The sequence below is a fragment of the Triticum dicoccoides genome, chromosome 1B, assembly GCF_002162155.2.
Source record: "Triticum dicoccoides isolate Atlit2015 ecotype Zavitan chromosome 1B, WEW_v2.0, whole genome shotgun sequence".
In the NCBI taxonomy this organism is placed as follows: domain Eukaryota; kingdom Viridiplantae; phylum Streptophyta; class Magnoliopsida; order Poales; family Poaceae; genus Triticum; species Triticum dicoccoides.
In genome coordinates, this window is record NC_041381.1 from 325,922,153 (window position 1) to 325,936,185 (window position 14,033).

The following is a 14,033-nucleotide window of genomic DNA, read 5'->3' on the forward strand; positions in this document are numbered from 1 at the left end:
GAGTTTCTATAGAGTAGATTGCAACAACTTGCCGCAGATTCAAACAAGAAATTGTGTATACTTATCTTAATAGAAAAGTTAACTAAAACATTTTTTCCTAAAAGTCCTCCAAAAACTTGTTTACCAAAATCCCACGTCTAATTTCCGGTAGACAAACAACCACGTCTAATTTTCCTAAATGAACGTATAGTTTCTCAAATTCATCAAACTCCACCACTAACGTTAAAGGAAACTAAGAGATATGGACTTGTGAGTCTATTTCCGCAACAACTGTTTGCCCAATTTTAGAATAAGGGCTGCAACAAACAGAACACAAATTCAGTAACTTATTTCTGTTGGATTGCCAGGATTTGTTTAAACAACTGATATAGAACGGAATAACAGTACACAGAACACACATGAATAGCCTCCCATTGCATCCCATAATCATAATCAAGCAGTGGCTCCTGAATTAAGTGAGCCAGCTTGCTAAGCTCTAGCGCGTAACAGGTTTATCGTTCAGACCCTACCAAACCATCAAGTCCAAAACAAACATTATATGTCCCTGGATTTCAATATGGCAATCAGGGTATTCATACGGATAGTCACACACATAATGACATGCATCGAGTAGCAGAACACAAAAATTAGTTACCTGTACTCTTCCTCAGGTATCTGCAGATCTCACTGGTGCAGAAGGCTGGTTTGACAACATAATTCTTCTGGACATCAAGCTCAGCTACTCCTCGAAAGGTTTTATTCCTCAGATCAACAGCAATGACCAACTCCAATTTTTCCATGTGCCTGGTTTTCGTACTAGAAAACAAGTAGACAATGTCGCCATCTATGCTTATAGTGGGGTATGCCATAGGAAGGTTCTGCAATGTCGGTGCGGTGTCGCTGCCGCTCAGCTCAGACAGCAGGTTATAATGATGTTGGTCGCTGGCATCCATGGTGACATCTTTGACTTCAACTTCACAGTCAGGTTGCCAGTCTGTGAATGAACCAACCGGTACTGGCAGGCTCCATGTTGTGGCCTTCCATCCAGCAGGGATGACCTCGGTGACGGTTGGCTTACCGTGCACCCATTCCAAATAAGAATCAGGGGTCTTCATCAGCTTTTTTGGTGACCAGATTTCCATCTCAATGTACTTGATAGTGTCTTTGTGCGACTGATGGTAACATCCCGGATATAGTTGGGATCACATTGTTGGAGGAGACGACCCCAGTTTCCCCTTGCTGGCACAGGCAGTGGGATGTCTTGGAAAACTGGTCGCTCACTGAGGACGTCACAGAGGAAGATGCCACGCCAGAGGTCCACCCAAGCGACCTTACCTCGCTCACCGCCAATTGTGAGCGTCTTGGTCGTCTCGTGGTACAGCATGTCGTCGGCCACACCGCCGGGTAACGGGGCAAGCTTGTCCCTCAGGAGCTCCTCCACTGACATGGGCATGGTGATCCACCCCTCGGAATCGGAGGAGCGGTACAGGTGGAGATGGAAATCCCACCCAATGATTGAGTCACTGTTGCCCTCATACACCGGGCAACAACCGCTGAGGGCGGCGACTGCGTACCAGGCGCCATCTTCGCGGCTGAGGAGGGCGGTTGCAGAGTCGTGGAAGCTCCTGGGGTGCGGGTTAGGGAGTAGGTCTAGCTGATGGGCTCGCGGCCTGTATAAGAAGTATTCCCAGGACCGTACATCAATGGGAGCAGTGGGGTTGATTGGGACGCGGAGGAGCACGAGGTCGGCGTCGGTGGCGACGACTCTGGGCGCTGAGCGGATGAAGGTCAGACCAGGGCAATGGACGCACAAGTAGGAGAGGAGCGGCGGGCAGGCAGCGCGGAGGGTCACCTGGATCGGCAGCCCGCTGCTCGTGGCGCCCCAGGCAGTGGTGTCGTTGCGAAGGTAGGCGATGTAGCACCGCATGTCGAGGAGAACGGCGTCGTCGTAACCGCCGCACTCGGGAATGGTAGGCGGAATCCGGATGGCGGCGGCCATGAAGGCGGCGGCGGGGCGGGGGTGGGGAGGAGGAGGGGGGAAGGAACCGGATAGGAAGGAATCCAGAGATCGGGGCAGATTTTAGGGGCTAGGGTTCCGCTTTCCCCCCGCAGCAACGGACCCTGCTGCACCGTCTAGAAAAACGTATATTTATTTATTTATTTATTGAGAATAAACCCGAACAGGTCCGGTAAAAATCGTCCAACTCGTAAAAAATATAAGGCTGCCCACAAATTCCCCCCTCCACCGCTATATGTACGGAGTCGGTGGCTTTTTAGGGTTTGCGTCCTGGATATTTTTCGCCCCATCCGCCAATCCGCCCCCTTCGCCGTCCACCTTCCTTTCTTCGACGAGCGATTTTGTGCGTTTGTTTCCCTTTCTCGCTGATCCATGGCCGGAGGAGCTCGCGGGCGTGAGGCCATGGCGGGTCGTCGCCGCGTAAGCTCGCCCGGCATGATGTAGAGGTCGGCAACTCCAGCCGGGCCGGCGTTGACCCGTGGCGTTCAAAGCAGGCGCGCGAGCACGACGGCCCCTCCCACAAAGGAGGACGGGGCATGTGGGCCCGCTTCAAAGAGCTCGACGAGGCATTTTTCCCGCACACCAAGATGTGTCGGGACCCTGATCAGGAGCACGTCGACGCCCAACGCGTGTTGGCGGCCGGAGAAGAAGGCGCCGCTGAAAGGCTCGCCGCCACCAAGGAAGACCACGTGTACGCCCATGCTTGCCGGAGGTAAGGGGAGGTATTCTACCTCGGTGTCGAGCCATGAGCCGGCCATCCCTTGGTTTAAATTTGTTTGATCTACGTTTTTATGCTATTTATATATGATGAACCCCGATTATTAGTGCGACCTATATTTTAAATTTGCAGTATCTTTTTAGCGGATCTATTCCGCCGAGTTGTGTGCGATACCGCAAAACCGTTTTAGAGGACCCCTCAAACGAATTTTGCGGTACACATTTATAGCGGATCTGCTAGAGTTGCTCTAACATTAGTTTTTTGGCCATTCCAATCGAACGTATTCAACCACGTCAGATCCCATGCGCGAATCACAAGTGTTCGCTCCCACCCCCCTTCAGGCAAATTAAGAGTTGGACTGTACACAGTCCGCTTTGGATGACAATCTGAACAAACATATTTTGGGATGACAAAATATATTATTGCTGCATGGCAATTTTTACCATTTTATGTTGATGTAGCCACATGTCTGATACGTCTCCGTCGTATCTCTAATTTTTGATTGTTTCATACCAGTATTATACAACTTTTATAAATTTTTGGCAACATTTTATATGATTTATTTGGACTAACATATTGATCCAGTGCCCAGTGCCAGTTCCTATTTGTTGCATGTTTTTTGTTTCATAGAAAATCCATATCAAACAAAGTCCAAACGCGATAAAAATTTACGGAAAATTATTTTGGAATATATGTGATTTTTGGGACTTGGAATCAACGCGAACGGAGGCCCACGGCCTCCACAACCCACCAAGGCGCGCCAGGCACCCCCGGTGCGCCCAGGTGCCTTGTGCCCACCCTGTAAGGCGGTTGGGGCCCTTCTTCTGGCGCAAGGAAGATAATTTATGGGAAAAAACTGTGTAAAAATTTCAGCGCAATCGGAGTTACGGATCTCCGGAAATTTAAGAAACCGTGAAGGGCCAGATCTAGGGAGCACGAAACAGAAGAGAACAGAGAGGGAGATCCAATCTCGGAGGGGCTCCTGCCCCTCCGCCGCCATGGAGACCATGGACCAGAGGGGGAACTCTCCTCCCATCTAGGGGGAGGCCAAGGAAGAAGAAGAAGGAGGGGGGCTCTCTCCCCCTCTTTCCCGGTGGCGCCGGAGTGCCGTCGGGGCAAGGATCGTGACGACAATCTACATCAACAATCTTGCTACCGTCAACACCAACTTTCTCCCCCTCTATGCAGCGGCGTAATACCCTTTCTCCCTGCTGTAATCTTTACTTAAACATGGTGCTCAACTCCATATATTATTTCACAATGATATTTGGCTATCCTATGATGTTTGAGTAGATCTGTTTTGTCCTATGGGTTAATCATGATCTTGGTTGGTATGATTGTATATTTTATTTATGGTGTTGTCCTACGGTGCCCTCCGTCTCGCGCAAACGTGAGGGCCCCCCGCTGTAGGGTGTTGCAATATGTTCATGATTTTCTTATTGTCAGTGTTGCGGGGGATGGCAGCAGCCTAAACGCGGATATTATGGCGTATGGGATAAAGAGGACTTGATACTTAATGATATGGTTGGGTTTCACGACCTTAATGATCTTTAGTAGTTGCAGATGCGTCTAGGGGTCCAATCATAAGTGCATATGATCCAAGTAGAGAAAGTATGTTAGCTCGTGCCTCTCCCTCATATAGAATTACAAAAATGATTACCGGTACCTGTTATCGATTGCCTAGGGACAAATGACTTTCTTGTTGACAAAAGCTATCCACTTTTACTACCTTGCAATTTATTCGTAGCTTTATTCTTGCAAAGTACTCGTAGTTTTATTCTTGCAAAATAGTTTCATACTTGTTTTAGGTAAAGCAAATGTCAGTGCGTAAAGTTATATCGGTGGTCGATAGAACTTGAGGGAATATTTGTTCTGCCTTTAGCTCCTCGTTAGGTTCGACACTCTTATTATCGAAGAAGGCTACAAACGATCCACTATACTTGCGGGTTATCAATGTCAAATCTCGAGCATGAAAAATTCCAACATTTTTAGCTGGCAATTCATAGACAACATGTTTGTTGATGGACGATGCTAGCTGGTTATCTCACAAACAACGATTTGAGCAAGGATATGGACGTTCATACCTTCTTAAGGCAATCTGTATTCTTACCTCTCTAAGGTATATTCACTTTTGTTGTATGAGTTGTATCTTTGGTCGAAACCCCCTTTTTTATCCATTCATTGTATAAATTGTATATGTTGTATATGTTGTTGTTGTTGTTGTTGTATATGTTGTTGTTGTATATGTTGTTGTTGTTGTTGTTGTATATGTTGTTGTTGTATATGTTGTTGTTATTGTTGTTGTATATGTTGTTGTTGTTGTATATGTTATTGTTGTTGTACTACTTCGTTATTTGGGATGTGATATCAACTATTTTACTACATGGAGGATATGTTTTAGCGCCTTAGGACCGTTATTAGGGGCTATCAGAGGATATGTTTTAGCGCCTTAGTAACACGATTGATGCAGTCGAACGTCTTCATGATCCAACCGATCCAAATATTGAACGCACGGCACCTCCGTGTTCAGCACACGTTCAGCACGATGATGTCCCTCGAGCTCTTGATCCAGTTGAGGACGAGGGAGAGTTCTGTTAGCACGACGGCGTGGCGACGGTGATGATGAAGTTACAGGCGCAGGGCTTAGCCTAAGCACTACGACGATATGACTGAGGTGTTAAACTATGGAGGGGGGCACCGCACACGGCTAAGAGAAGACTTGTTGTGCCTTTGGGATGCCCCCTCCCCTGTATATAAAGGAGGAGGGGAGGAGGCGGCCGGCCTAGGAGGCGCGCCAAAGAGGGGAGTCCAACTAGGACTCCCAATCCTAGTTGGACTCCCTTTCCTTTTCCGGAGAGGGGGAAAGAGGGAAGGGAGAGGAAGACGAGAAGGAAAGGGGGTGAGGGAGTCCTATATTAGGGGGTCCTCGGACAGCCGGACTATGTACTTGTGCCAAATTGTTGGACTATGAAGATACAAGATTGAAGACTTCGTCCCGTGTCCGAGTGAGACTCTCCTTTGCGTGGAAGGCAAGCTTGGCAATTCGGATATGTAGATTTTCTTCTCTGCAACCGACTCTGTGTAACCCTAGCCCCCTCCAGTGTCTATATAAATCGGAGGGTTTAGTCCGTAGGAGGACAACAATCATAACCATAGGCTAGCTTCTAGGGTTTAGCCTCTACGATCTCGTGGTAGATCAACTCTTGTAATACTCATATCATCAAGATCAATCAAGCAGGAAGTAGGGTATTACCTCCATAGAGAGGGCCCGAACCTGGGTAAACATTGTGTCCCCCGCCTCCTGTTACCATTAGCCTTAGATGCACAGTTCGGGTACCCCTACCCGAGATCCACCGGTTTTGACACCGACGTTGGTGCTTTCATCGAGAGTTCCACTGTGTCGTCACAGTAAGGCTTGATGGCTCCTTCAATCATCTACAACGATGCGATCCAGGGTGAGGTTGTCCTCCCTGGACAGATCTTCGTATTCAGCGGCTTCGCACTGCGGGCCAACTCGCTTGGCCATCTGGAGCAGATCGATAACTACGCCCCTGGCCATTAGGTCAGGTTTGGAAGTCTGAACTACACCGCCGACATCTGCGGAGACTTGATATTTGACGGATTCGAGCCCATGACAGGTGCGCTGAGCAGTCGCGATGAGCATGACTTCGATATGCCATTGGACGGTGTTCGGGAGATCACACATGTGGCTGCCCCGGCTCTTAATCCGGAGCAGATCATGCCATCCGAGGATAGGTGGATGGACCCCGCTACGGAGGCCGCACACTCAGCGACAATAGAGCCGAACACAAACTTCGCCTTCAGTGAGGTCTGTGTCGTCGGAACCCCGGACTCGTCTCCGGCCGCAGGCTCCAAACCGCGTACATCCGTGCCCATCGAACCTGATTGGGCACCGATCATGGAGTTTACCTCCGCGGATATCTTTCAGCACTCGCCCTTGGGCGACATGCTAAATTCATTAAAATCCCTCTCCCTATCAGGAGACTCTTGGCCGAACTATGTCCGGCTTGAGTGGGAAGTGGACGACGAAGAAATTCGTTACCCACCTACTACCCACTTAATAGCCACTGTCGACGACTTAACCGACATGCTTGATTTCGATTCCGAAGACATCGACGGTATGGACGACGATGCCGAAGAAGAATAGGAACCACCGCCCACAGGGCGCTGGACAGCCACCTCATCATATGACATATATATATATACACACATGGTGGACACACCCAAAGAAAGCAATGGTGATGAGGCAACGGAGGATAATCCCCTTGATAAGCAATCTAAGCGTCGGCGTCAGCGGCGCCGCTCTAAGCCCCGCCATAGCAAAAATAGCGATACCGGCACAAGAGACAACAGCACTCCGGATGATGCCGAAGACGAAAACAATCCCGCCTAGCCAAGCTTCGAGCAAGCCGAACGGGAGGATGGGCAAGCTAGCCCTGATGAACAGGCAATCACTACAAAAAAAATACACTTCCGTGATGATACATGTTTGGCACAGTAGATCGCTTTCGTCAAGGGTGACCGACACATGGCATCCACCGTAACGGAACGCCGTTAAGCTATCGTGTCGGGTTTTGGATCCGATAACCCGTTAACAGCCCCGACCAATGGGGATTTTCCATGTGTAAAATCATCATTGGCTGGAGGAAACACGTGTCGGCTCATCGTTGGGACATATGTCATACACTCATTGGACGGAAGGCGCCTATGATACGTCGACACGTGGCACAGCCCAACAGAGGCACATTCCTGTGAAAAGGCCGGCCCGTTTGACTTGGTCAAAAGGTGGCGGGCCGGCCCATGGAAAGCTTGTTAACGGCCTGTTCGCATATAGCCCATTTACAGCCCGCTAACCCAAGGCCTGTTACGCCCTATCCGAATTAGGCCCAGTAGCTTCATCTGAGCCATCTAATATGATTCCAGCCCGTTTTCAATTCTGGCGCATGTATGGCCCATGACATCTTTTGGCCCATATGAGGCCCTATGTAACTCTTGGCCTATTAACGGCCCGTGGTGAAACTGGCCCGTAATGAACAGTGTATCATTTTACACCCATTAATGGCCCGTGGTGAAACTGGCCCGTAATAAATAGTGTATCACTTTATACCCATTAATGGCCCGTTATTCCGTTGGGCCGTTTCCAGCCCATGTTATCTTTCGGCCTTCTCAGAGCCCATTTATTCTTGGGCTCATTTCCAACATTCCTTTACTTACGCCCTGTTACTGTCATTTTATGCTTGTGGGCCAAATTCAGCCCGTGGTTACAGTCGGCCCGTTTGTGGTCCGTTAATACATTGGGTCGTTTTCATAGTGTCATCATATACGGCCTATTAACGATGGCCCCTTATGGTCGGCCCATGAACGGACGATTCGAACTCTAGCCCGTTTACGGCCATAATGCGGTCTGTTTGGCCCATGTTTGGCCAATCGATCATACGGCCCGTATAAAGCCCATTGATGATACGGCCCACAGAAGGCCCATTATTTCTACGGCCCGTAGGAGGCCCATTGTTTCTACGGCCCGTAGAAGGCCCACTGTTTCTATGGCCAGTAAGAGGCCCAGTGTCACTACAGTAAATATTAGCCCATGGTTATTGTGGCCTAGTTTTAAAAATAAGTTATTGCAGCCACTAGCAAACCGCGGAAAAAGAACTGCAATGACTACAAGCAAACAAATAAACAAGACAACAAGGAAATAAATAAGCAAGCAACTAACACTAGGCTATCACGGCTATTACACATATTACATCCACTGGGCATCAAAGTTCGCCACCAGTGCAAATATAGGGAACAAAGCAGCATATCATATATACTGGTTCTTAAAGTTGGCGACCAGTGCAAATAAACTCCGCAGCAAAACAAATCCAGAACTAAAACCACTTCAGAAGATCTCAAGAAACAATATCCTGGGTACCCATAATGCTGGCAAGATGCTTAGCAAGCTTATTAACTTTCTCTTGTTTGGCGCTTAAACCCTCCAGCGCTTGCTGTTGCACCAGAAAATATGCATCTGAATTCTGCATGGACTTCCTCAGTCCTTCAGCTTCCTGTCGCAGCACATCTGATCGATGTCTTTCAACTTGAAGTTGAGACTCAAGAAGACGAACTGATTCAGGCAGCAAGTTCGAAGAGCTTGTGCCAGCAGTAGTGGCCAGTAACTCGAACACTACATCAAGAGAGGACTTTTGGGTTCCCTCACTGTCGTCAAGATAGTTTTTATCACCTTCTTGGAGACCAACAGGGGTGTCTCACTATCTTGAACCTTATCTGCATTACTTCCTTTACCATTGGATAACGCAGTACTGTTCTCCAATATTTTGTCCGCATTCTAAAAGAGAAACAAGCAGACACATCACATGTTTACCATGTTGTATATGAAACTCATTTTGGTAAATGAGTTCAGTAGTAAAGTGGACAGGATAACAGCATGAAACAAACATATATCTATGCACCATGGTCACTTTATGGTCTATATTATTCTAGTTTTTGTTGCCAAATCAAGAGAGAGACACAGTTCAAATAATATTTGTTCAAGACAAAGCAGAATAGACAGAATATAAGTGTGGGTAACTATAGAACAATAACAACACTTGTAATGTGCATGACATGAGAACATAATTGTTTATTCAATTGAAACTGAAATCAACATAGAGCAGGTTACAACAGCAAACCAGTTAAAGAAACAGGTTTAAAACATACCTATTGCGCCATTGGAGTTTCAATTCCATCCTTCAAATTTGAAAATAGTTGGTATGAGTAAATACAGTAATGCAAGAGCAAAGGAGTATGAACCATAGGTACAGAACCTGACCTGAGAACAAATCTTCTGCTCCTTTAAGCGTTGAGTTGGGATTCAGAGTGGTGGTCCTCGTGCTTTGGGCACTGCAGTTCCCTTACTAACTGCTCGTGTTTGGGTGCTCCGTGGTGGAGATGGTGCTGTATCAACTGGAACTGGGTTACTATCTGCGAGAGTCTGGGTTATGTGTGGTGGATCTGGTCCTTGGGCGAGTACAACCGTGGTTCTATCTGCATCAACTGGTAGCACTATCTTTTCTGAAGACCGTGTTGTTACTCCCTTAGATACTGCCATCACGCTCTCCAATTCAAATGGCTGATAAACAAGAAAAGTTATTGAAAGTATAGACATTGTATGATAGACAGGTGCAATGGATAGTGGGGAATAAAAGAGGGCATGAAATAATTCATATTTATGTTGTCTAACCAAATAACATAGCATGACACAATTTCACATATATGATGGCTAACTAAACAAGATAGCATGACACAATTTCACATTATGATGGCTAACTAAAAAAGATGGAAAGACGTAGTTCAAAATATGAGACTATGTAAACAGGATGACATGACATAACTATATAATGTTTTTATTAAATAGGTTGGCATGCCAAAATTCACATACATTCACGGATAGAATGCCATAATTCAGAATATGATGACTGTAAACACTAAACAGGATGAGATGATATAACTATATGATGTCTTTATTAAATGGGTTGCCATGCCATAATTCAGATAGATGATGTGTATGTACTATGTAAACATGATGGCATGATATAATTCAAATATATGATTTATATAGTAAGCAAGTAAGCAGATGGCAATCCATATATGATGTAAAAACTAAGCAATGCAAGACAACATGCATGACATGGTAATATAACCCTGCCAAGTTTGAGCATAGACCTCGGGGGGAAATAGGACTGGTCATCAGTCTCTGAATCCTCCTCTAAGGAGTTCTCTGTAACCAGCAAATGTCTGCTTCAGCAGGTAGCATTGTCTGCTCTGAATACCTTGTTTTCACTCCAGATACTTCCATCACCGCTTCAAATGGCTGATGCACAGGAAGAGTAGTTGAATATACAAACGTTGTTGACAAATGGAACACGTAATACAAAAAAATGATAGCATGATATAATTCACATACATGATGATTGGCTAAACAGCATGGCATTGCATAATTCACATATATAATGCCTTTGCAACAAGATAGCATTGTATAATTCACATATATAATGTCTTGCAACAATATGGCAATGCATAATTCACATATATGGTAATTAGACACTGAACAAGTGGCATTCACACAAAGCATGTCTAAAGTAATCAAATGACATAGCAATGCGAGACACCATACGCACGATATGAGCAACATAACCCTGCCAAGTTAGAGCATACACCTCGGGGGGGGGGGGGAATAGGACCGGTCATCTGTCTCTGAATCCTCCTCCGAGGAGCTATCCGTAACCAGCGAGATATGCGCTTCGTCAGATAGCATAGTCTGCTCTGAAGACCTTGTTTTCACTCCAGAATTTGCCATCACCGTGTCAAATGGCTGATGCACACGAAGAGCAGTTGAATGTACTAATATTGTTAACAAATGTAATATGTAACAAAAAAAAAGGATGGCCTGATATAATTTACATATAAGATGACTGGCTAAGCAGGATGGCATTGCAAAATTCACATATATGATGCCTGGCTAAACAAGATGGTGTTGCATAATTCACATAAACGATGAATAAACTAAACAGATGGCATTCGCACAAAGGATGTCTAAACTAAGCAGATGACATATTTGATGTATAAAGTAAGCAATGCAAGATACCATATGCATGATATAACCAACATCAGCATGCCAAGTTAGAGCGAAGACCTCAGGGGGTAAATAGGAGTTGTCTTCTCCTTCTGAATCCCCCTCAGAACAGGTATCTTCCTCTCGATTACAATCCGAAATGCGTGGAGGGGGGGCTGCCTTTGTGCCTACCATGGAGCGACGTCTGCATGAAATTTTATTGCCACGCAAGGCTCGTCTCTTTTGCTCTACATGTTCAGTTCCATTGTTTACAATAGCTGTCATGCATAGGAATAAAACATAGTGAGATTATGTAAGGAGTGCATGCAGAAATCCAGAGTGATGGTAGCAACCTGTGGATAGACCCAAAACCAATAATAGTAGGCAGATAATAGCTTTAGTTAAAAAATACAGATAATGGCTTCTTTACTGTTTGTTTCCCACCCAACATGAAACTCATAGTAGACACCGGAGATTAACCAGATAGTAGATAGATACTATTGATAGCGGCCCCGATATGTACCCCACAACCATTTAAAAACTCAAGTTTGACCAGTAGTTTGGAGCTGACTCAGAGTCTAATCGGTGAACAGGACGGTAAAGTAGCATGTAATATTAAGTGATGCATAACGTAAGCAGACACGAAAGAGTGTGACCTCTCTTGCGGACCCGTGTAGTCCTCGAAGTCATCTGCTCGGTTGATGATGGTAATGCATTTTTCATGGCTGCCAGCGGTGGGGAAGAAGATCTGAGGCGGCGAAAGACAGTCTGGAGGCCGGATCCCTGCTGTGCTGGACCCTTCTGTCGTTGGAGCAGCTGAGCTGGGGTGGACGATGGTGCAGCAGGAGCGGGACAAATGACGCAAGGTTTTATTTGACAACTATTTGTAAGAGAAGTAATTCTGTAAGGGCTTGTTTGAATTGGAGGATTCCAACAATGCAGAGATAGGAAATAGACAGGAATAGGATAGGAATGCACGTGCAAAACAGAGAATTTAAAAACACAAGATTTCTGCCAATCTGGGTGTTTGATTCACAACAATTGGAAGATCACAGGATGCAAAGAAGCATGGTGAGATTAAGTCAAACCACAAGAAAATGTATGGTTATAATGCTATTATGCTACTATCTCTTAGTCTTGTGCTTCATGAATAGGAATTTGAAAAGGAGGACAAGTGAAAATTAAAATTCCTACATTTTTTCTTTCAAGGAGACACTAAAGGAACAAATCTGTGTGCTCAGTGGACAATATATATAACATGTAGAGTAAAAAAGAGATGCAACAAGTGTACAACCTCTTTGGTGAAGCCATGTCGATCTCAGCGTGATTGGGTTGGCCGGTGAGGATGCTCCCGCTGACTTCGCTGTCGGAGGAGGGGAAGAAGATCTTAGGCGTCTAGAGATGGAGCCCAAGGTACTGCTCTGCTGTGATGGAGGGTTTCATCGTTGGAGCAGCTCCGGTGAGTTGTACGACGCCGATGTTGAAGCAGGACAAGAGAGACAACGAACAACGTTAACCTGAGTGGAATTCTAATAGCATCTCCAATACAAGACGTAAAATACATAACCACAAAGTGCTAGATGTAAAATACACCAGCCGCTCATCTCTGAACTTAACTGTCGAAACTGAACTTAACTGTCGAAACTGAACTTAACTGTCGAAACTAAACTTAACTGTCGAAACTGAATTTTGCTGTCTGAACTGAATTTTGCTGTCGAAACTGAACGCACTAGCAAGGTGAGGCTACACGTTGGTCGACTGACTTTTTCATCTCTGGTCAGTCGATTTTGCAGCCGTTGGATACGAAATCAAGGGCGAGCGATTCATCTTCAACCTCCACCCCCCTGAGCCGCCAGCCACCACTGGCCAAACAGCAGCCCCCCACCGCCCGCGGCCGGCAGTGCGCCGCCCTGCCCGCCCCAAAAACACTCCCCACGGCCGGTTTGCTGCCGCCCCGGCCATCCCTCTAGGCCCCCCCGTGCCGAGCTTTTTCTCCGGCGATCCCCACACCACCGCCCCGCCACTGCCGGCGACCACCACCCCCATCCTGAACCGTAAGATAGATAGTGGGGTACCTCTCCGGCGAGCCCCCCTCCCCGCTGCGGCTGGTTCTTCCTTCACCCCGGCGAGCCCCCCCTGAAAATCGACTGGCCCAAAAGTCGATTCAGTCGACTGAAGTGTAACCAAATCGGAGCAGCATCACAAGCAAGAGCAAGAGAGAGAGCAGCAACGCGAGCAAGAGCAATAACAAGAGCAGACCAGGCAGGGGACCGAGAGCAAGAGCAGAGCAGCAATGCGAGCGAGAGCTAAAGCAGCAACAACTCCTACTGATGTGGACGTCGCCACCGAGGGAGCGACGCCGTGGAAGAAGTGGCCGGCGACGCCGCCGTGGATGGAGCCGCGCCGTGTCGGCTCAGGACCGAGCGCTGGCAGCACCGTGAGATCGAATCAAGAAGAAAATGCGGCAATTAGTGTACAACCTCTTTGGTGGCGCTGATTAGGCCGCAGCTTCATCCGAGGAAACGGTGGTGATGATGCTCTTCTGGTAGTGCAGGTGAAGACGGCGGTGTGGGAATGGAGGTGGCGCAAAAGACGAGGGGAACGTTGGGTCAGCTCCTTGGAGGTGGAGGACGGGGTGGCTGAACCGGCGGGACGATGAGATCGACGACGGATCCTCATCCGGTACGATGGATGAGGGACGTCGA

At 47.0% G+C, this 14,033-nt stretch overlaps 1 pseudogene; it reads right to left on the bottom strand.

Annotated features, from left to right (window-relative positions):
- Positions 1–626: 626 nt before the first annotated feature.
- Positions 627–2,035, bottom strand: LOC119333154 (annotated as a pseudogene).
- Positions 2,036–14,033: the final 11,998 nt, after the last annotated feature.